At 37.5% G+C, this 20,672-nt stretch overlaps 1 protein-coding gene and 1 pseudogene across 8 annotated transcripts in view; one reads left to right on the forward strand and one right to left on the reverse strand.

Moving 5' to 3' along the window:
- The window catches only part of NSD1 (nuclear receptor binding SET domain protein 1), a 148,133-nt gene that overhangs the window by 27,241 nt on the left and 100,220 nt on the right, over positions 1 to 20,672 (forward strand). The gene's annotated exons all lie outside the window — the stretch shown is intronic.
- Positions 7,177 to 8,068, reverse strand: LOC138441181 (large ribosomal subunit protein eL33 pseudogene; annotated as a pseudogene).

Consider the following 20,672-nt stretch of genomic DNA (forward strand, 5'->3'; position numbering starts at 1 on the left):
AGAAACAAAGGTAATAGTTGAGGTAATGTTATACCCTGCAACTTTGCTGAATTTATTAGCACTGGTATTCTGTGTGCCCGTATGTGTGTTTGTGTTGTGTGTGTGAATTATAAGGGATTTTCTATGTATAGGATTATGTCATCTGCAAACAGGTAGTTTTACTTCTGCCTTTCTAATTTAAATGCCCTTTTTTTCTTTCCTTGCTTTATTACTCTGGCCAGAACTTACAGTACACAATGTTAAAAGCAGTTGTGAAAATATTTTGGTCTTAATCTGATCTTAAGGGAAAAGCTTTTAGTCTTCATTTGCCATGGAATATGATGTTAACTGTGGGTTTCTCATAAATATCCTGAATTAAGTTAAGGAAATTCCCTTCTATTCTTAGTTTGTTCAGTTGTTTTTTTTTTAAATCATGAAAGGGTGTTGGATTTTGTTAGATGGTTTTTCTGTGTATATATAATGGTAACTGTGTGTTCTTTTCTTTGCTCAGTTTTTCTCTTTTGGCCACTTTGGGCAGCTTATGGGATCTTAGTTCCCTGACCAGGGATTGAACTTGGGACCTCAGCAGTGAAAACACTGAGTCCTAACCATTGAACTGCCAGGGAATTCTCTCCTTTGTTCTTTTAACACGATGTGTTACATTGAATGTTTTAGGGTGGTTTCCCTTTTTTGTTGTTGTGGAAGTATTTATTATTTTTCCATAAGTGAGTATGCAATTTGGTGGTGTTAATTACATCCATATTGCTATGTAACCATCACTGTTAACTGGAGTGAAAACTTTCATCATCCCCAACATCTCTACCCTTTAAATAATAACTAATTGCTTTCTCTCTAGGCCCTGCTAACATCAGTTTGTATAATTGATCCTGCTAGTCTTGGAGGGTCTCTTGGGGAGGCAGGGGTGCGGGGGGTCATAAAAACTGGTGGCAGAAATATTGGGGAGTGCCCAGGCAATGGCACCCCACTCCAGTACTCTTGCCTGGAAAATCCCATGGGTGGAGGAGCCTGGTAGACTGCAGTCCATGGGGTCGCTAAGAGTCAGACACGGCTAAGCGACTTCACTTTCACTCTTCACTTTCATGCATTGGAGAAGAAAATGGCAACCCACTCCAGTGTTCTTGCTTGGAGAATCCCAGGGACGGGGCAGCCTGGTGGGCTGCCGTCTATGGGGTTGCACAGAGTTGGACATGACTGAAGTGACTTAGCAGCAGCAGCAGTAGCATCCCCTTGAACTCATATTGAAGGCAGACATATTGCTTGGGCAGTTAGCATTATTGTGTTAATTTCTACTGTACAACCAGGTGATTCAATTACATATACACGTATTTATACATTGTTTTTCATATTCTTTTCCATTATGGTTTATTACGGGATATTGAATATAGTTCCTTGTGCTGTACAATAGGACCTTGTTGTTTATCCATTCTCTATGTGATAGTTTGTGTCTGCTCGTCCCAAATTCCCGGTCCATGCTCCCTCTTCCCTCTGCAACCACAAGTCTGTTTCTGTCTTGAGTCTGTTTCTCTTGCATAGGTAAGTTCATTTGCGTCGCATTTTAGATTCCACGTGTAGGTGACATCATATGGTATTTGTTGCTCTCGTTCCTGTTTTACTTAGTGTGATGATATCTAGGTCTATCCATATTGCATTGTTTCTTTCTTTTTTTACAGCTACGTATCCTGCACCTTTGTCATTCTTCTATCAATGGACATTTAGGTCATTTCCATGTGTTTGCTGTTGTAAATAGTGCTGCTATGAACCTAGGGGTGCATATATATATGTTTTCTAATTGAAGTTTTCTCTGGATATATGCCCAGAAGTGGAAATGCTGGATCATATGGCAACTCTATTTTTAGTTTTTTGAGAAATCTCCATACTGTTTAACATAGTGGCTGTACCAGTTTATATTCACAGCAGCAGTATACAAGGGTTTGCTTTTCTCCACAGCCTTTCTAGCATTTGTTGTTTGTAGACTTTAATTTTGCCATTCTGACTGATGTGAGGTGGTACCTCATTGTAGTTTTGATTTGCATTTCTGTGATAATTAGCAATGTTGAGTATCTTTTCATGTGCCTGTTGACCATTTGTATGTGTTTGGAAAAATGACTATTTAGGTCTTCAGCCCATTTAAGTGTTTTTGTTGTTGTTATTGAATTGTATGAACTATTTGTATATTTTGGAAATTAAGTCCTTGTCAGTCACATCATTTGCAAATATTTTCTCCCAGTTTGTGGGTTATCTTTTTGTCTTGTTTATGGTTTTCCTTGCTATACAAAAGCTTGTAAGTTTGGTTAGACCCCTTTTGTTTGTTTTTGCTTTTATTTTTATTGCTTTGAGAGACTGACCTAAGAAAACAGTGATATGATTTATGTCAGAGAAAATGTTTTGCTTTTGTTTTCTTCTAAGAGTTTTATGGTGTCATTTCTTGTATTTAAGTTTTTAAGCTATTTTAAGTTTATTTTTGTGTATGGCATGAGGACGTTTTCTGACTTCATTGATTTGCATGGGGCTGTCCAGCTTGTCCAACACCACTTGCTGGAAGAGACTCTTGTCTTTTCCCATTGTGTATTTTTGTCTCTTTGTTAAAGATTGATTGTAGGTATGTGGGTATAATTCTGGGCTCTCTATTCTGTTCCATTAATCAGTATGTCTGTTTTTGTTCTAATACCATGCTGTTGATTAGCTTTATGGAGAAGGAAATAACAACCCACTCAAGTATTCTTGCCTGGGAAATTCCATGGACAGAAAAGCCTGGTGGGCTATAGTCCATGGGGTGACAAAAGAGTCGGGCACGACTGAGCGATTTCAGTTTATAGTATTATAATCTGAAGTCTGGGAGGGTAACGCCTCTTGCTTTGTTCTTTTTCCTCAGGATTGCTTTGGCATTTCTGGGTCTTTAATAGTTCCATATAAATTTTAAGATTATTCTATTTCCTTAAAAAACATCATGGGTAATTTGATAGGGAGCACATCAAATCTGTAGATACCTTTGGTGGTATGGCCATTTTAACAGTGTTCTTCCAGTCTAGTAGAATGGGATATCTTTCCATTTCTTTGAATTATCTTCAGTTTTATTAATATTTTATAGTTTTCAGTTACCTCCTTGGTTAGATTTTTGGATGCAATTTAAAAAGGGATTTTTTTTTCTTATATTTCCTTTCTGATATTTCATTGATAGTGTAAAGAAATGCAACTGACCTTTATGTGTTAATCTTATAGCCTGCTACTTTGCTGAATTCATTTATTAGTTCTAGTAGTTTTTGTGTTGAGTCATGTTTTCTGTAATAGTATAGTATTATGTCATCTATATACAATGACAGTTTCACCTCCTCCCTTCCAATTTGCAGACTTTTTACTTCTTTGCCTTGTCTGATTGCTGTGGCTGGGACTTCCCACACTATGTTGAATACAAGTGTTAAGAGTCGACATCCTTGTCTTGTTCCAGATTGTCACAGGAAGACAGTTCAGTTTTTCTCTGTTGAGTATTGTCTTGGCTGTGGGTTTGGCATAAATGACTTTTATTTTGTTGATAAATAAAATGATTTATTATTTTATTATGTTGAGATATTAGGTTGGTGAAAAAGTAATTGTAGTTTTGAACCATGAATTTTAAATCATGAAAAGAAGTGAAAGTGAAGTCACTCAGTTGTGTCCAACTCTTTGTGACCCCATGGACTGTAGCCTTACCTAGCCTACCAGGCTCCTCGTCCATGGAATTTTCCAGGCAAGAGTACTGGAGTGGGTTGCCATTTCCTTCTCCAATCATAACTAGGCTCAAACACATCTTTATTAATCAAACTAGGAACCATTACAATCAATACATGTCTGCCAACAAGAAATAAGTTATTTTTTTTATTTTTGGTGTTTGGGAGTGATTTTTATTCATACGTGAAGATTTCCAAGGGAGAAATTTTGCCTTACAGTTTACAACTTTTCATTTTTCTTTTACATTTTTTGGTGCAATTTTCAGAGTGAACTTACTGCTCCCCACTTTCTTAGCCCTTTTAAACAATTATTAGGTTTTATTTTTTTGAGCAGTTTTAGGTTTACAGAAAAATTGAGTGGAAAAGAGAAAGAATCCTCATGTACCTCATAAACTGTAAAATCCCACATAATGTACAATACAAAGAGTAAATTCTAGTATAAACTCTAATGTAACTATTTAATAATAATGTAGTATCGGTTCATCAGTTGGCTTAGGAAATGGCAATCCACTCCAGTATTCTTGCCTGGAAAATTCCATGGGCAGAGGAGCCTGGTGGGCTCCAGTCCATGGAACAAAGAGTTGGGCAAGACTAAGCAACTGAGCACATAGACTCATCAGTTTGAATGTATGTGCTACATTAAGGTAAGATGTTAAGAGGAATACGTTTGTTTATTCCTGTAGCATAAAAATTTGTGCTTTGGGATTCAGTGAACTCTTGGAAAGCATTTTCTGCCACCTGATAGTTGTGGAAGCATTTTCCCTGCTAAAAGTTGTTGAGATACTTCAGGAAGTGGTAGTCGATTGGCAAGAAGTCAGGTGAATATGGTGGGTGAGACAAAACTTCGTAACCCAATTCATTCAACTTTCAAAGTATTGATTATGTGATGTGCGGTCAGGTGTTTTTGTGGAGAAGAGCTGGGCCCACATTGTTGGCCAGTGCCCGCTGCGTGAGTGTTAGTTTTCAGTGCATCTCGATTTGCTGAGCATACTTCTCAGATGTAATGTTTCGCCGGGATTTAGAAAGCTGTCGTGGTTCACACAGGCATCAGACCACCAAGCAATGACCATGACCTTTTTTTGGTGGAAGTTTTTGGCTTTGGGAAGGGCTTTGGAGCCTCTTCTCAGTCCAGCCACAAAGCTGGTCGTCTCCAAGTTGCATATAAAATCCACATTTTGTCGTATGTTACAACCTGATTGAGAAATGATTTGTTGTTGCATACAATAAGAGAAGATGACATTTCAAAACGCCGATTTTTTAAAAATTTTCAGTCAGCTCATGAGGCAGTTATTTATTGAGGTTTTTCACCTTTCCAGTTTGCTTCAAATACTAAATGACCGTAGAATGGTCGACATTGAGTTCTTTGTCAACTTCTAGTGCAGTTGTAAGAGGATCAGCTTCGATGATCTTTCATCTAGTGTTGTCAGCTCCCAGTGGCCAGCCACTGCCTCCTCATCTTGAGGGCTCTTGTCTCCTTTGCAAAACTTCTTGAAACACCAGTGCATTGTATGTTGTTAGCAGTTCCTGGGCCAGATGCTGTTGATGTTGCAAGTTGTCTCAGCTGCTTTCCAGCCCATTTTAAACTCAAATAAGAAAATTGCTTGAATTTGCTTTTTGTCTAACATCGTTTCCCTAGTCTAAAATGAATAGCAAGTAATAAATCATTAGCAAAAAAAATAAGGTGAGAAATGTACATTAAAGTGATATAAAACATAACCACATTTATTTGAGTCTATTCCAATATCAAACAGCAAAGTTCAGCAATACAAAATTGCAGTTACTTTTGCACCAGCTTAATATGCCCTCTATTCTCGGATGAATGAAAGTTGAGTTTTGTCAGATGCTTTCTCTGCATCTGTTGAAATGAGGTTGAAATGGTTTTTGTTTTTTCTTTTGTTGATGTGATATGTAACAGTTACTGATTGGTATATGTTGAACTATCCTTGTGACCCTGAGATGAATCCAGCTTCATCATGGTGTATGATCTTTTTTATTTTTGTAGCCTTTTATTTTTTCTTTTAGTTTTTTAAAAATATATGTTATTTTATTGAAGTATAGTTGACTTACAGTGTTTCAGGTGCACGACAGGGTGATTCAGTTATACACATATATTATTTTTGAAATTATTTTCTATTATAGCTTATTACAAGATACTTCAATTCCCTGTGCTATACAATAAGCCTTTGTTGCTTGTTGCATATCTGTTTTTTTCCCCTCCAGTAGGATTTATTTAACAATCATATATAATTGGAAATATGGAAAATTACAGCAGAATAAAAACACAGGAATTGTAGCTTGTCATGTTAAAAATTAAATAAAGGAAATACTGCTTAAATAAAAAGGCCTATGAAATTGTTAGATATATGTTGGGTAGCTGAAGGTACAATGCTAAGCAAAACATTTAAGGTTCAGGAGTCAAATTTATCCATCCTTCTCTTCAGGATGGATTCAACACTATGTTCGCAAGAAGGGGTGGGCACCGCTATCCTCCCTTTGCTGCTGCTGCTGCTAAGTCGCTTCAGTTGTCTCCGACTCTCTGCGACCCTATGGACGGCAGCCCACCAGGCTCCCCCGTCCCTGGGATTCTCCAGGCAAGAACACTGGAATGGGTTGCCATTTCCTTCTCCAATGCATGAAAGTGAAAGTGAAGTTGCTCAGTCATGTCCGACTCTTCGCGACCCCATGGACTGCAGCCTACCAGGCTCCTCCGTCCATGGGATTTTCCAGGCAAGAGTATTGGAGTGGGGTGCCATTGCCTTCTCTGTGCATATCTGTTTTTTAAATTAGGAATTTAACATTCTATTCCTAGTCAAACAAGTGGAATCAAAATGTCATAACTTTTTAGGCAAAAATTAAGTTTTCTAAAATTTTTATATTATACATTTTATTTATGTATATTATACAAAAGCTTTTCTACTACGCTAATAAAGGCTTGAGAAAGAATATCAAAAAAAGAGATGGAGAAATTGGAAAATATAAACTAAATGAAATGGAAACATTGAGTATGAAATAGAGTGAAACAAACTAGATAAAGTAATAAAAGATCATCATATAGTCCTGTTTTTTTATATAATAATTTATTTTGCTTTAATGGTTTCTATTACCTTATAAATGGCAAAAGTCTCAACAATATTAGAACAGGTAAAAGAAATGAGCTAAGCTGCTGTAAAGGATCATGAAGACTATTTAAAGATCCACACATCAGAAAATCTGATGTCACATCAATCCCCATCACTGAAATAATTTAAGCTGTAACAACGAAATGTAATGCCATGAACTACGTACACAAATGAGTCTTATTTTATAGTAGCCCTTTGTGTGTACTAAGTCCCTTCAGTCATGCCTGACTCTGTGCAACCCCAAGGACTGTAGCCTGTCAGCCTCTCTGTCCATGGGATTCACCCTACTTGTACATTAACTGGATGATAACCCACCAACCTTGCACTTCCAAGTAAAAGTGGTTAATAGGTTAGAGCTTCCTTGGTGGCTCAGATGGTAAAGAATCTGCCCACAATACAGGAGACCCAGGTTCAGTCCGTGGGCTGGGAAGATCCCCTGGAAAAGGAAATGGCAACCCACAGTCCAGTTGTTTTTAAACCTGACTGCCCATTAGAAACATATCTGGAGCTCTGGAGGGAATAAAGCAATACCTGGGCATTTGTGTTTTTCAAAAATTGGAAGATAATTCTGATATGCATCTGAATTTTAAAAAGTGATTACAGGTTTTTATATTAAATGGTAGTTTTGGTGATAGAGAATTCTATAATTTTTCTTTTGACCAATCATGATACACTATGTGGGGTCTGTATTTCAGTTAGTAAAGAATCTCTGCAATGCAGGAGACCTGGGTTCAACCCCTGGATCAGGAAGATCCCATGGAGAAGGAAATGGCAACCCATTCCAGTATTCTTTTTCTTTTTTTTTTTTTTTTACAAATCCACACTTTTATTTATTTTCAAGAAGTTTAAATTCTCGAAGGGTACAGCATCACACGAATTCTGTGTCCAGTGGCCTTAGCAGGAAGGTTGCTTCGGAATTTGGCACGAACCATGCCACTATTTCCATGAGCCTGAGTGATCTTTCCCCAGATTACTCTGGTTTTGTTAGGTTTTCCACCAGGAGTTACTGTGGTGTTCTTTGCTTTGTACACATAAGCACATCTCTTGCCTAAATAGAATTCAGTTTCATCTCGAGCTTATACACCTTCAATTTTCAGGAGAGCAGTGTGTTCTCTTTGGTTCCATAGACCCCGTTTATAGCCAGCAAAAATTGCCTTGGACCACAGCCTTCCAGACATGTTTGTCGTTTCAGAAGTCCCGTTCCCAGAAGGCCTTCACAGGGTCCAAGATGGCTCAAAGAGCCACTCCAGTATTCTTGCCTGGAAAATCCTCTGGACAGAGCAACCTGGTGGGCTCCAGTCCATGGGGTCGCAAGAGTCATACAAGACACACACCTAACCAATCATGATGCAATAGTATTAAGTGAGTAATAGTTACACAATCACAATAGTAAAAGATGTTCATCAGTTTTCTCAATCAATAGCCAGACAAAAATAAAAGATAATTATAGTTGCAAGCCATAATGGGAACATTAACTTAATAACATAAAATAATTAGATACAACTTGAGGGCGGGGGGTGGGGGAGTCAAGCAGATGTGATAAGTGAAAGTAAGTACATGCACACATTTTCATCTGCTCAGCCAGTCTGCATATTTTGATTGGTGCATTTAATCCATTTACATTTAAGTTAATTACTGATATGTATGATGTTACTGTTTTCTTAATTGTTTTGGGTTTGTTTTCTGTAGGTCCTTCTCTTGTGTTTCCTGCCTAGAGAAGCTCTTTTAGTATTTGTTGTAAAGCTGGTTTGGTGGTGCTGAATTCTCTTAATTTTTGATTGTCTGAAAAGCTTTTGATTTTTCACATCAAATCTGAAGAAGAGTCTTGCTGGATAGAGGATTCTTGGTTTTATCTTTGTCTTTAATTTTTGTCAGTTTGATTACTGTGTGTGTTCCTCCTTGGGTTTATCCTTCCTGGGACTCTGTGCTTCTTGGACTTCCTTCATTCACTGTTTCCTTTCCCATGTTAGGAAAGTTTTCAGCTCTTATCTCTTGAAATATTTTCTCAGGTCCTTTCTGTCTCTCTTCTCCTGGGAACCCTGTAATGCAAATGTTCATGCATTTAATGTTGTCCCAGAGGTTTCTTAGGTTGTCTTCATTTCTCTTCATTGTGTTTTCTATATTCTGTTCTGTGGCAGTGATTTCCACCCTTCTGTCCTCCAGATCATTTATCCATTCTCCTGCCTCAGTTATTCTGCCATGGATTCCGTCTAGTGTATTATTCATCTCTGTTTGTTCTTTAGTTCTTCTAGGTCTTAAGTAAGCATTTCTTCTCCATTGTTTCCCAACATCGTGGATCATCGTCACTGTCTTTATTCTGAATTCTTCTTCTTGAAGGTTGCCTATCTCCAGTTAGTTGTTTTTTGGAGTTTTATCTTGTCCCTTCATCTGGGACGTAACTTTCTGTTTTTCATCATGATTAGTTTTCTGTAGTCTAATTTTCTGTAAGAAAAATAAAAATATGGTTTTTCCTGTGGGACTGTGCTTATTCTTGCTTCTTCTGTCTGCCCTCTGATGGATAAGGCTAAGAGACTTGTGTAAGCTTCCTGATGGGAGGGATGGGTGATGGGAAAAACTCTGGTGCAAAGAACCTTACTCAGTAAAGCTTTAATACCATTATCTGCTGATGGGTGGGATTGCTGATGGTTAGTTGTTTGGCCTGAGGCAACTCAGCCCTGGGCTCTATGGTAGGATTAACTGGTGAACTCCAAGAGGGGGACCTTCCTGGCCTAATGCTGCCAGCGTCCCCGTCCCTGTGGTGAGCCCCTGCTGACCCACACTCCACAGGAGACACTCCAGCACTAGCAGGTATTTTTGGTTCAGTCTCCTGTGGGGTCACTGCTCCTTTTCTCTGGGTCTTGGTGTGCAGAAGACCTTGTTGGTGTGCTCCAAGACCGGAGTCTCTGTTTCCCCCAGTCCTGTGGAAGTCCTATAATCAAATCCCGCTGTCCTTCAAAGCCAGATTCCATGGGGGTTCCCAGTCCCTTTGTCGGATCCCCAGGTTGGGAAGTCTGATGTGAGGTTCAGAACCTTCACAGCAGTTGGATAACTTTGCTATTACTGTTCTCCCGTTTGTTCATCACCCATCCGGTGGGTATGGGATTTGATTTTATTGTGATGGTGCCCCTCCTACAATATCACTGTGGCATCATCTTTGTCTTTGGACAAGGGGTATCTTTTTTTGGTGGGTTCCAGCATCCTCCTGTCGAGGAGGAGCTAGTTGCAATTTTGCAATTTTGGTGTTTTCACAGGAGATGAGCTCATGTCCTTCTATCCCGCCATCTTGAATCGGAAGTCCATAGTGTATGATCTTTTCAAGGTGTTGTTAAATTCAGTTTGCTAGTATTTTACTGAGAATTGTGCATTAATATTCATCAAAGATATTGGCCTGTGCATTTCTTTTTTGGTAGTGTCTTTGTCTAGTTTTAGTAACAGGGTTAGGGTGGCCTCATAGAATGTCTGGGAGTTTTCCCTCTTAAGTCTTTTGGAAGAGGTTTGAGAAGAATTGGTATAAGTTCTTTGTATGTTTGGTAGAATTGAACTGTGAAAGCCATTTGATTCTGTACTGTTGTTTGTAGAGAGGTTTTAAAATGTTTTTAAAACTACTGATTCTATTTCACTTCTAGTGATTGGTCTGTTTAAATTATGTGTATCTTCTTGATTTGGTTTTGTGGGTTGTATGTTTCTAGAAACTTACAGGTTGTTGAATTTTTTTCACAAATAATTGTTCATAGTGTTCTCTTATGACCTTTTGCATTTCTTCAGTATCAATTGCTGTTTTTCTTTTTTCATTTCTTATTTTATTTGTGTCCTCTCTTGGTGAGCCTGGCTAGAGGTTTGTCAACTTTGTTTACCCTTTCAAAGAACTAGGTATTAGCTTTATTGATTTCTTTCCCCGCTATTGTTTTAAAAATCTCTTTCATTTCCTACCTGATCTTTATTATCTCTTTTCTTTCTATTGACTTTTAGGTTTTATTTGTTGGTTCTTTGTTCTGATTCTTTTAGATGGAGCTTACGTTGTTTATTTGATATTTTTCTTGTTTTTGAGGAAGGCCTGTATTACTGTGAACTTCTCTCTTAAGAACTGCTTTTGCTACATCCCATAGTTGTGTTGCTGTGTTTTCATTTTCATTTATCTCAAAGTATTTTTTAAAAATTTCTCTTTGATTTCATTTTTGACCCATTAGTTTTGTAGGAACATGTTGGTTAGTCTCCATGTAATCTTTTTTTTTTTCTGTGATTGATTTGTACTTTTTATGCCGTTATGGTCAGAGAAGATGCTTGAAATAATTTCTGTATTCTTAAATTTGTTGAGGCTTGTTTTGTGCTATAGAGAATGTTCAATATGTACTTGAACGTGTATTCTGGTGGGTGGTTTTTTTTTTTTTTTGGATGTAATTTGCTGAAAATATCAAGTAAGTCTAACTGTTACATTGTATCATTTAGGATCTCTGTTGTCTTATTGATTTTCTGTCCAGAAGATCCATCCATTGATATAAGTGGGGCATTAAAGTATCCTAATATTATATTCCCATCACTTTCTTTCTCTGTTACTATTTGTTTAACATGTTTGGGTGTTCGTGTATTGGACGCATGCTGATGGGTGTAATACCCTCTCCTTGTGTTGATCCTTCTATCATTTTCTTTATGGCCTTTGTTGTATCTGATATGAATATCACCACCCCTGCTTTGTTGTCATGTGTTCCATTTTTCCCACCCCTCTCTTTCAGTCTGTGTGTTTTCTTTGCCCTAAAGTGGGTCTCTCTCTCCCCTCTTTCTGGCTGCACTAGTGGCTTGTGGGACCTTAGTTTCCTGACCAGGGATCAAACTTGTGCCCATGGCAGAGTTCCAGCCACTGGACTGCTTTTCCCTACTCCATATCTTTTGATTGGAGCATTTAGTTCATTGACATTTAAAGTAATTATTGATAGATATGTTTTTATTGCCATCTTAATCCTTGTTTTACTTTTAAGTTCATATTTCTTTTCTGTCCTTTCCTTTTTCCTTTTCTGGTTTGATGATTTTCTTTTGTTATGCTTGTGCTCTCTTTTTGTTTTTTTTGTGAGTCTATTGTATGTTTTTGATTTGTGGTTTCAAGTATGTTAACCCATTACTATGATATTTCTTTGCTTTAGACTAATAAGTCATATAGGCTGAAACACATTCCTAAAAAAAAAATCTTTTTTATTTATTTTTTTTACTCTCATCCACATTTTCTGATTTTGATGTCCTCTTTTACATCTTTGTGTTTATTCTTTTGCTGTTCTTTTTTGTTGTTGTTGTTCATGTTGGTTGTAACTTTCAGAAAATTTTATTTTTTCTTTTAATTTGTATACTGGCTTATTTAAGTGATTTACTTGAGAATTGTGATTTTCTCTTTATTATAGTTGCTTGTTTTTTTTTTCCTTTTTTATTTAGAGAAGACTTCAATATTTGTTTCAGAATAGGTTTAGTATTGTATTCTTTCCGTTTTTGCTTGTGTGAGAAATTCTTTCTCTCTTCTTATATTGTAAATGATAATCTTGCTGGGTAGAGTATTCTAGGTTGCAAATTTCTCCCTATCCGTACCTTGATTGTATCTTGCCACTTCTGGCCCCTGCAGCATTTTTGTAGAGAATCAGCTGATAGCCTTACAGGGTTTCTCTTGCAGGTAACTTGTTTTCCTCTTGCTGCCTTGGAGAAGAATCCATACTCACTTTAGCTTTTGTTATTTTAATTATAATATGTCTTGGTATAGGTCTGTTTTGGATTCAACTTTTTTGGGACCCGCTATGCTTCCTTACCTGGATTATCTGTTTCTTTCGTGAGGTTTGGGAAGTGTTTAGCTATAATTTCTTCAAATACATTTTTGATTTGTTTCTTCTCTTTCTGGAATCCCTATTATGTGTAGATTGGCACACTATATTATATATATATATATATATATCCCATACATGTACTATATATATCCCATAGGTTTCTTGTATTGCTTTCAGTTTTCTTTTTTCCATTTGGCTTTCTGCCTGATATTCTGATTGGATAATTTCCATTATTCTGTCTTCCAGATCACATATTCATTCTTCTGTATTATTCAATCTGCTATTTATTGCCTGTAGCTTGGGTTTTGTCTCAGCAAATGAGTTTCCTAATTTTTCTTGGCTTCCCTTTCTAGTTTCTAGTTTCTTTTTACAGTAGTCCACATTTCTATTGATAGCCTTTCTTAATTCCTTGATTATTTTCATTGCCTCCTTTTTGAACTTGGTGTCTGTTAAACTGAAGAGATTTGTTTCATGGTTTGTTCTTTCAGGGGAATTCTCTTGATCTTTTAATTGGTAGTGGTTACTTTGCTTTTCTATTTTATTTAGATTTCTTACTCTATGAGTTTAAGAAAAACAGTTTTCTGCTGTGGTCTTTGAGGGGTCTTGTTATGTGGGAGCATCCCTTGTAGTCTCCAAGGTTTAACATTTTTGGTGTGAGGGCTGTTTTTAGTATGGATGCCTGCTACCTCTTTCCTCAGTGTGTGCTGACTTTTATCCCCTTGATAAAGGGGTGTACCTGGTGTGACCAGAGCCTGCACTGGAAGCTGAGCGTGGCCACCTCTTTGCTCTGTGGTTGTCATAGCCCTGTTATGGGCAGAGTCTGCTCCTTAGTTGTAGGAGTGAAAGCGAAAGTCACTTAGTCGTGTCCGACTCTTTGCGACCACCTGGACTATATAGTCCATGGAATTCTCCAGGCCAGAATACTGGAGTGGGTAGCCTTTTCCTTCTCTGGGGGATCTTCCCAACCCAGGGATCAAATCCAGGTCTCCTGCATTGCAGGCAGATTCTTTACCATCTGAGCCACAGGAAGCCCAGGAATACTGAAGTGGGTAGCCTATCCCTTCTCCAGCAGATTTTCCCAACCCAGGAATTGACCGGGGTCTCCTGCATTGCAGGCGAATTCTTTACCAACTAAGCTATCAGGGAAGCCCATAGTTGTAGGAGTAGAAGCCCTCAGTTTCTGAGCTGTGGTGTGAGGTAGATGGGATTGGAGCATTCCCATCAGTAGAGGAGCCACTGAGTCCACTGCTGGAGCTGTCCACTGGGGAGTGTGCTTTGTGATGTCGCCTAAAACCTATTGTGTAAGCTCACAAAGTACACTGTTGCTGGCACTGTCCTCATCCCTGGTCAGCTGTGGGAATGCTGGTTTTAGGCCCTGGTGTCCCTCAGGCACTGCATTTACAAAACTACCGGTGCGTATCCACCAGTTCAGATCCAATGAAGTCTGGTACCAGGACCAGATAATTACAGTGTGGGAACTATGGAAGCAGCTCAGACCCTGGCCCAGCCTCCATGTGCATATTCCCACACAGCCCACAACTTCTAAGGCCAGACCTGTCCCAGCCTTGGGGGCACCCATCGTCTACTTGGATGTCCCACAGGTACTGAGTATTAAAAGCTGGCAGCCTCAGCCCTTTTCTTGATTAATCTTTTGCTTGATCGTTGCAGACCTTTTTAGTTGTTCAAGATGGTTGTGTAGTTGTTTGTGGGAGTTTTTCTTTCTCCTGTTGAGTTATTATTTTTGTGGAGGGACTGGCCTTTAAATGTTGCCTATTCCTTCATTTCTTCTGATGTCAGTCTAGACACATTTGACTGTTAAAGCCTTTGTGCAAAGTATTTTGGGAGTTTATTTTTTGTATTCATTGTTGGGCCTTATTTTTCTCTTTCTGGCAACACCTCACTTCATGTGGGATCCTAGCAGGGATCACACCTGTACCCCTTGCGGTGGAAGTGGGGAGTCTTACCCACTGGACCCCTGGAGAAGTCCCCAGACCTTGCTTTTATTAGGGAGAATCAAGTAAGAACGGGATCTGGTGAGGAAGTTAAACTGCTAGATAGTAGTTTAGGCTCTGTGTGTAATTTGTAATTAATATGAAAGCGTTTAATCATGTGCTATGTAGAGTTGACTTGTTAGTAGCCTTTTATAAACTACAGATAAATCTATCTATCACCTGTGTTTGTAACAGCCCACCAGCCACGAATAGTTTTTTTGTTTTTGAATGGGATCAAATCAAATAAAAAAATATTATGTAACATGTTAAAATGATACAAAATTAAAATTTCAGTAACCGAAAAGTTCTGTTGAAACATGGGTCTTTTATGTGCTGTCTGTGGCTACTTTTGTGCTGTAATGGAAGAATTGAGTAGTTGGGAAAAAGATTGTATGAAATATTTACTATTTGGACATTAACAGAAAAAGTTATCATTCCCCTGTGTAAGTTATCCTGAGAACTACTTTAAATGGTCTTGTAAGGAGCATAATTGTTTATAGATTCTGGTGTGTTATGTCAAAATATTGTTCATAAACACATCTCATATTTTATGTTTTAATGAATTAAAATAGTAACTCATTAGTTAAATAACTATAAGTACAGCTTTTCCGGTTAATGGGAAGATGTTTCTAGGTAGTCTGATACTCATGTTGTTACTTGGTTAGCATTTCTTCCTACTCTCTTAATACTCTTCCTTGGTTTTCAGAAAGGTGGATAAAAAGTTCTGTGTTCCCATAATACTGTTACAGCATTTCTCATATATGTTTTGCTTATTGTTCTGTCCTATATCCCCCCAGTAAACTCACAACTTCAAGCTTGGGATTGTGTTGTCTTTATTTTGTACCTTTGAGTCCTGCTACAGTTTCTCATAAGTAGGTAAGCAACAAATATTTTTAGGAGGAAAGAATGAATATTCTGTTAGAGGAATATCTAAGTCATTTCTCGTTCTTGATCCTCAGAGAGGAAAGAGATTAAACCTAGATGTATATTTTAGAGGTGTAAATTAAAATAAGTAGGGTTTTGCCAGAGACTGAATCAGTTGTAGGAAATTATTATACATTCAAAGTACTACTGGTCAAAACTGTTACTATCTTTTAACTCACCAGAGTATAGATTGTACATATTTATTACTTCAGTGATTTTGTTTTGGGGCTGTGTCATCAACTACGTGATCACAAAAGACGAGGGTTAATTTTTCTGTGGTTAGTAGAAAGATAATTTGAATTGCATTTACGTTATTGGAAGTAATAAATAGTATTTAAAGTCTTATTCAGAGGTTATTCTTGGAAGGGCAAATAATGTTAAAGCTTTGTCTATGATATGTAGTATATTATTTAAACCACATGGAAAAGGATATTTTGTATGTCACTTAGAATAATAATACACAAGGTAAAATTCTAAAAAATCTCTAGAATGGCAAGTGATACATCCTGTCTGCATTTTACAATAAAGCTTATTTGTGATGTGAACATTCAAATTAGAAAATTCTACCTTTTCTTCATTTTAGTGTCTTCAAACAGTGTTTAGAAATTGAAGTGTTAAAAACTAAATTGTTCTTTTAGATTTTATGATTGTAAATTCTGAATACTGTCTACATACTGAAATGTTTAAAATAGGTTTTGTCATTACTTTTCCTGATTAGTACAGTATAAATCTAAAAGGATTGTGTTGGAAGAGTTTATAATAACTTAGAAAAATTAAAAAAAAATTTTTGGTTTTCAAAAATCCCCCTCTGGTGATATGCTCAGGTTTTTCTTTTAACTCTAGATCTTAGTTCAGAGTCCAAGCCCAGACTTTTTGCGGAGAGCAAGATGGTAGATACCCAAACTTTGGGAATCAGTCAGAATTGAGCTCAGCAATTAATGATGTCCTGTTGGAAATTTTCTGTTTTGGGTTTCTCAGTAGTAAATGGAGGTTAATACCCCACCTATTAGCATTTTTTATGATTCCCTATATTACATGTAAAAGGTCTTGGCACATGGTTGAAGGTTTTCAGAAATGTTTTTTCCTCTAAACCTAAGATTCAAGTTGGTCCCAGTTTCTAAAGGGTGAAAGTTTTTCTTTAAGGATTCAAATACTGATCCACAAACATTGGGTTCTCAAACTATGTGGGTCACCGATTAGCTCAGCATATTTAAATCTAGCTTCAGTAGATTTAAGATCTGTGGGCTCTTCATCATTTGAGTTGGTGTTTGATCCTATTTGTTCACCAGAAACTTCAGATACATCATTTTCATAAATGCAACAGGTTTAGCATTGAGAATCTATGTGGATAAACTGTGAAACTTGTTTTCTGGTTCCTTCCTGTTTGTATCAGGGTCCTCTTAGCACATGCTGTAGCTTTCTTTTCTCAACAGCTCTTTGTATTTTTATTTCTTCTTCTGTGTGGGAATCAAACCATACACCACTGAAGGGGATTAGTTAAATTTCTGGAATATTCCAAGTAGACTACTGGCAGCCAAAGGAGAAAATGCCCATTGGCTGTGGTTTTTAAATGAATGTGACACTTCAGCAGGTACTTTGTACCTCTGTGCATGCAGCTGTTGTTTTCCCACTTACATGTAAGTAGGACTTAAAGCTGCAGGGAGTGAAATGAAAGATAGAAACTTTTACAATATCTCAATAAGTTATTTTTTTTAATCTTTCATTTATTCAATCATTATTCAACAAATACTGAGCATTAACAATGTGCCAGACACTGTTTTAAGTACTGGGAATATAGTGACCCTCCTTTGAGTACTGTGGGGAAGGCTAACATTAAACTGGATACTCCGCAATACTTATGTAACTACAGTTAAATTGAGGATTAGGAAGAGAAGTAGGGAATTCCCTGGCAGTCCAGGGGTTCAGACTCTGCTATCACTCCCAGGGGCCTGGGTTTGATCCTTAATCCAGGAACTAAGATCCTACAAGCCATACTGTGCAACCCACCTCCCAGCACCACCTCCGCCCCCACAAAGAAATAAAGGGGGAGGGGGAGAGGAAAAGTATAGGGAACTTGGAGCTTGCATCCCAAGTGCTTAGTTAGGGAGTTTTCCCTAAGAATGTGGAGACTGGGAATCCAAAGATTAAGTAAGAGTTAACTGGGACATAAAAGGGATTGGGAGGGTAGTGGTGAGAGTGGGAGAAATGAATTTTCTTTTTCTTTGAATGTGTTAGTATCTTTTTTCTTTTTAAATTTTTTATTGAAATATGGTTACACTGTTGTGTTAGTTTAATGTGTACAGCAGAGTGACTCAGTTATACATGTGTTCCTTTTTTAGATACTTTTCCATTTTAGGTTATTACAACATGGTTCCATGTGCTGTACAACAGGTCCTTGTTGGTTATTTATTTTAGACATAGTAGTGTGTATATTTTAATTCCAAACTCCTAATTTATCTCCACTTCTCTTTCCCCTTTGATAACCATAAATTTGTGTCTGTGTCTGTGAGTCTATTTCTGTTTTGTAAGTAAGTTCATTTCTATCAGTTTTTAGATCCCACATGTACATGGTATGATTTTTTTTTTTTTTTTTTTACTTCACTAGTAAGATAATCTCTGGGTCCTTTCATGTTGCTGCAGATAGCATTATTTCATTCTTTTTATAAGGGGGAAAGGAACTAAAAGACCATTTTAGGCAGAGGAAGCAGCTTGAGTAAAGGCTAAAAGGAACTACAATAATTTAGTAATTGTGCAAAGTCTGTGAGCTTATGATTGAATCCTGGGCATCCTAAGGATCTGCCTTTCAGATTTCCTTTCTTTTTTAATTCAGAGATAGAGTGTGTACTCACATTGACTATGGTGAGAGGAAACTCTTTATACCAATGCGCAGATTTTCCTCTCTCTCATGATGCCTTCTAAATAAAGTATTTGTTACAGTTAAGATTTTAGAGCCATTCTTTTTTGTTTCCTGCTTGAAAATGGCATTTTACAACCTTATATGCTGTAAAAGATTTATAGTGAAAAATATTTAAATCAGCCAGTTTCTATCCCTGGTAAATCAGTTTTTCAGTTCTTATGTGTTATCCTTTGAGATATTTTATACATATGTAAGCAAATGTATATACTATACACCCCATTTTGTTTTTGTTTTTAAATAATGGCGGCGCACACTATTACTTTTTTTACTGTAAAAATATTCTAATAACGGTTTTTTTTAGAATCTGTTTTATATTGGAGTACAGTTAGATTAACAACGTTGTGATTCAGCTCATTTAGACTATTACAGAGAACTGAGGAGAGTTGCTTGTGCTATACAGTAACTCCTTGTTGGTTATCTGTTTTCTTTTTTTTTTTGGCCTCATCACACAGCTTGTGGGATCTTAGTTCCCACACCAGGGATTGAACCCTGGGCCCTCTACAATGAGAGCACAGAGTCCTAATCACTGGACAGCCAGAGAGTTCCCTGTTTATTTTAAATATAATAGTGTTTTCATGTGAATTCCAAAGTTCCATTTGGTCTGTCCCCAACCCCCATAACCATAAATTTGTTATGTAAGGCCCTGAGTCTGTTTTGTAAATAAGTTAATTTATGTCATTTAAAAAAATTTCCTCATATAATCAATATCATATGTTTGAAATGGAATCTTATCCAGAACGTCAGTATAGAACAGAAAAAAGATGGCGCTGCTTTAATTTGGGATGGAGAAAAGGCATATTTTCTTCTTCCTCTCTTGGGCAGACGCTGAGGGACTCTTCAAGATACACTCTCTGAGGAACACAATTGAAACTACTTTTTGGATGGAGTTTCAGCACAAGGATTTTGAAAAGTCCAGAGGGAGAGATCACCTAAACCAGTAAATGTAAAATGTGTTGTTACAGGGGGAAAAAATTGGTGTCACCTGTGGAGGAGGGCAAGGGGGAAGGAAGCCAGTCCACCTGTGTTTGCACTGTCTTGAAACTATTTCTGTTCTTTAGAATACTCTATTAATAGATAATAAATGTTAATTAAACGTTCCTTTAGAGATACATACTGAAGTATCATGAAGGAAAATGTATCTGGGGATTTGCTTCAAAATAATCAAGATAAGGAGGTTTATAGATCTTCACAGCTTGTACCAAAATTCTTGCATTCTGGGCCTCTCTATTGTATGAGAGGGCTGGTGTTGTAGGGTGTTCAGACTGGAAAGACAGCATAGCCTTAGGGAAAAGACACTAGAATAGAAGGCCACATATTCTAGTCTTCTTGTTATCTTGAGGAAATCACTTAGGTATGGCAAAAACATTGCTTTTTTTTTTTAAGGTACATGGGGACACATAAAGTTAGATTGAGTAAAATTTGCCCTTTTTTTAAATTGCAGAAAGCTATACAAATTGTTTTACTGTGTTTTCTGAGGGCATCTTTGTTTTAAACTTGAGCTAACTTAAGTTTAGTACTATCCATTAGTGACTTGTCTCTTAGCAGTATTGATTAATTTTGACTCAGATAAAGATGGAGAAGGCAATGGCACCCCACTCCAGTAGTCTTGCCTGGGAAATCCCACGGACAGAGGAGCTGGGTAGGCTGCAGTCCATGGGGTCGCTAAGAGTCACACATGACTGAGCGACTTCAGTTTTCACTTTCATGCATTGGAGAAGGAAATGGCAACCCACTCCAGTGTTCTTGCCTGGAGAATCCCAGGGACGGGGGAGCCTAGTGGGCTGCTGTCTATGGGGTTGCACAGAGTCGGACACGACTGAAGCAACTTAGCAGCAGCAGCAGCAGATAAAGAAGTACAGTAAGGAGAACAGATGTCTTTTTTGAAGACTGAGGCATCTTCTGGTAGTTGAATTATGATGTAAAGGTGTTGTGAGGAACGTTACCTGGTGAGAGTTTATGAGCAGAATCCCCTTATTGAATGAGAGATTAAGTTCACTAATTGTGTTGAGGTTGAGTATAGTTACAGATACTAAAGGCTGATGGTTTTATTTGTTTTTCTGTGTTGTGATCTGGTGAAAAGAGCATGGGCGATTGAACAGAGCACAGACGTGGCTCTGTTTGGCATTTGACCAGCTCACTTCCTATTTCTGAGCCTCAGATTCTACACCTAAAACAGATAGTAATTAATATCTGCCTCATTGTCACTATGAGGTTTAAAA

Source organism: Ovis canadensis, chromosome 5 (genome assembly GCF_042477335.2).
Source record: "Ovis canadensis isolate MfBH-ARS-UI-01 breed Bighorn chromosome 5, ARS-UI_OviCan_v2, whole genome shotgun sequence".
Lineage (NCBI taxonomy): Eukaryota > Metazoa > Chordata > Mammalia > Artiodactyla > Bovidae > Ovis > Ovis canadensis.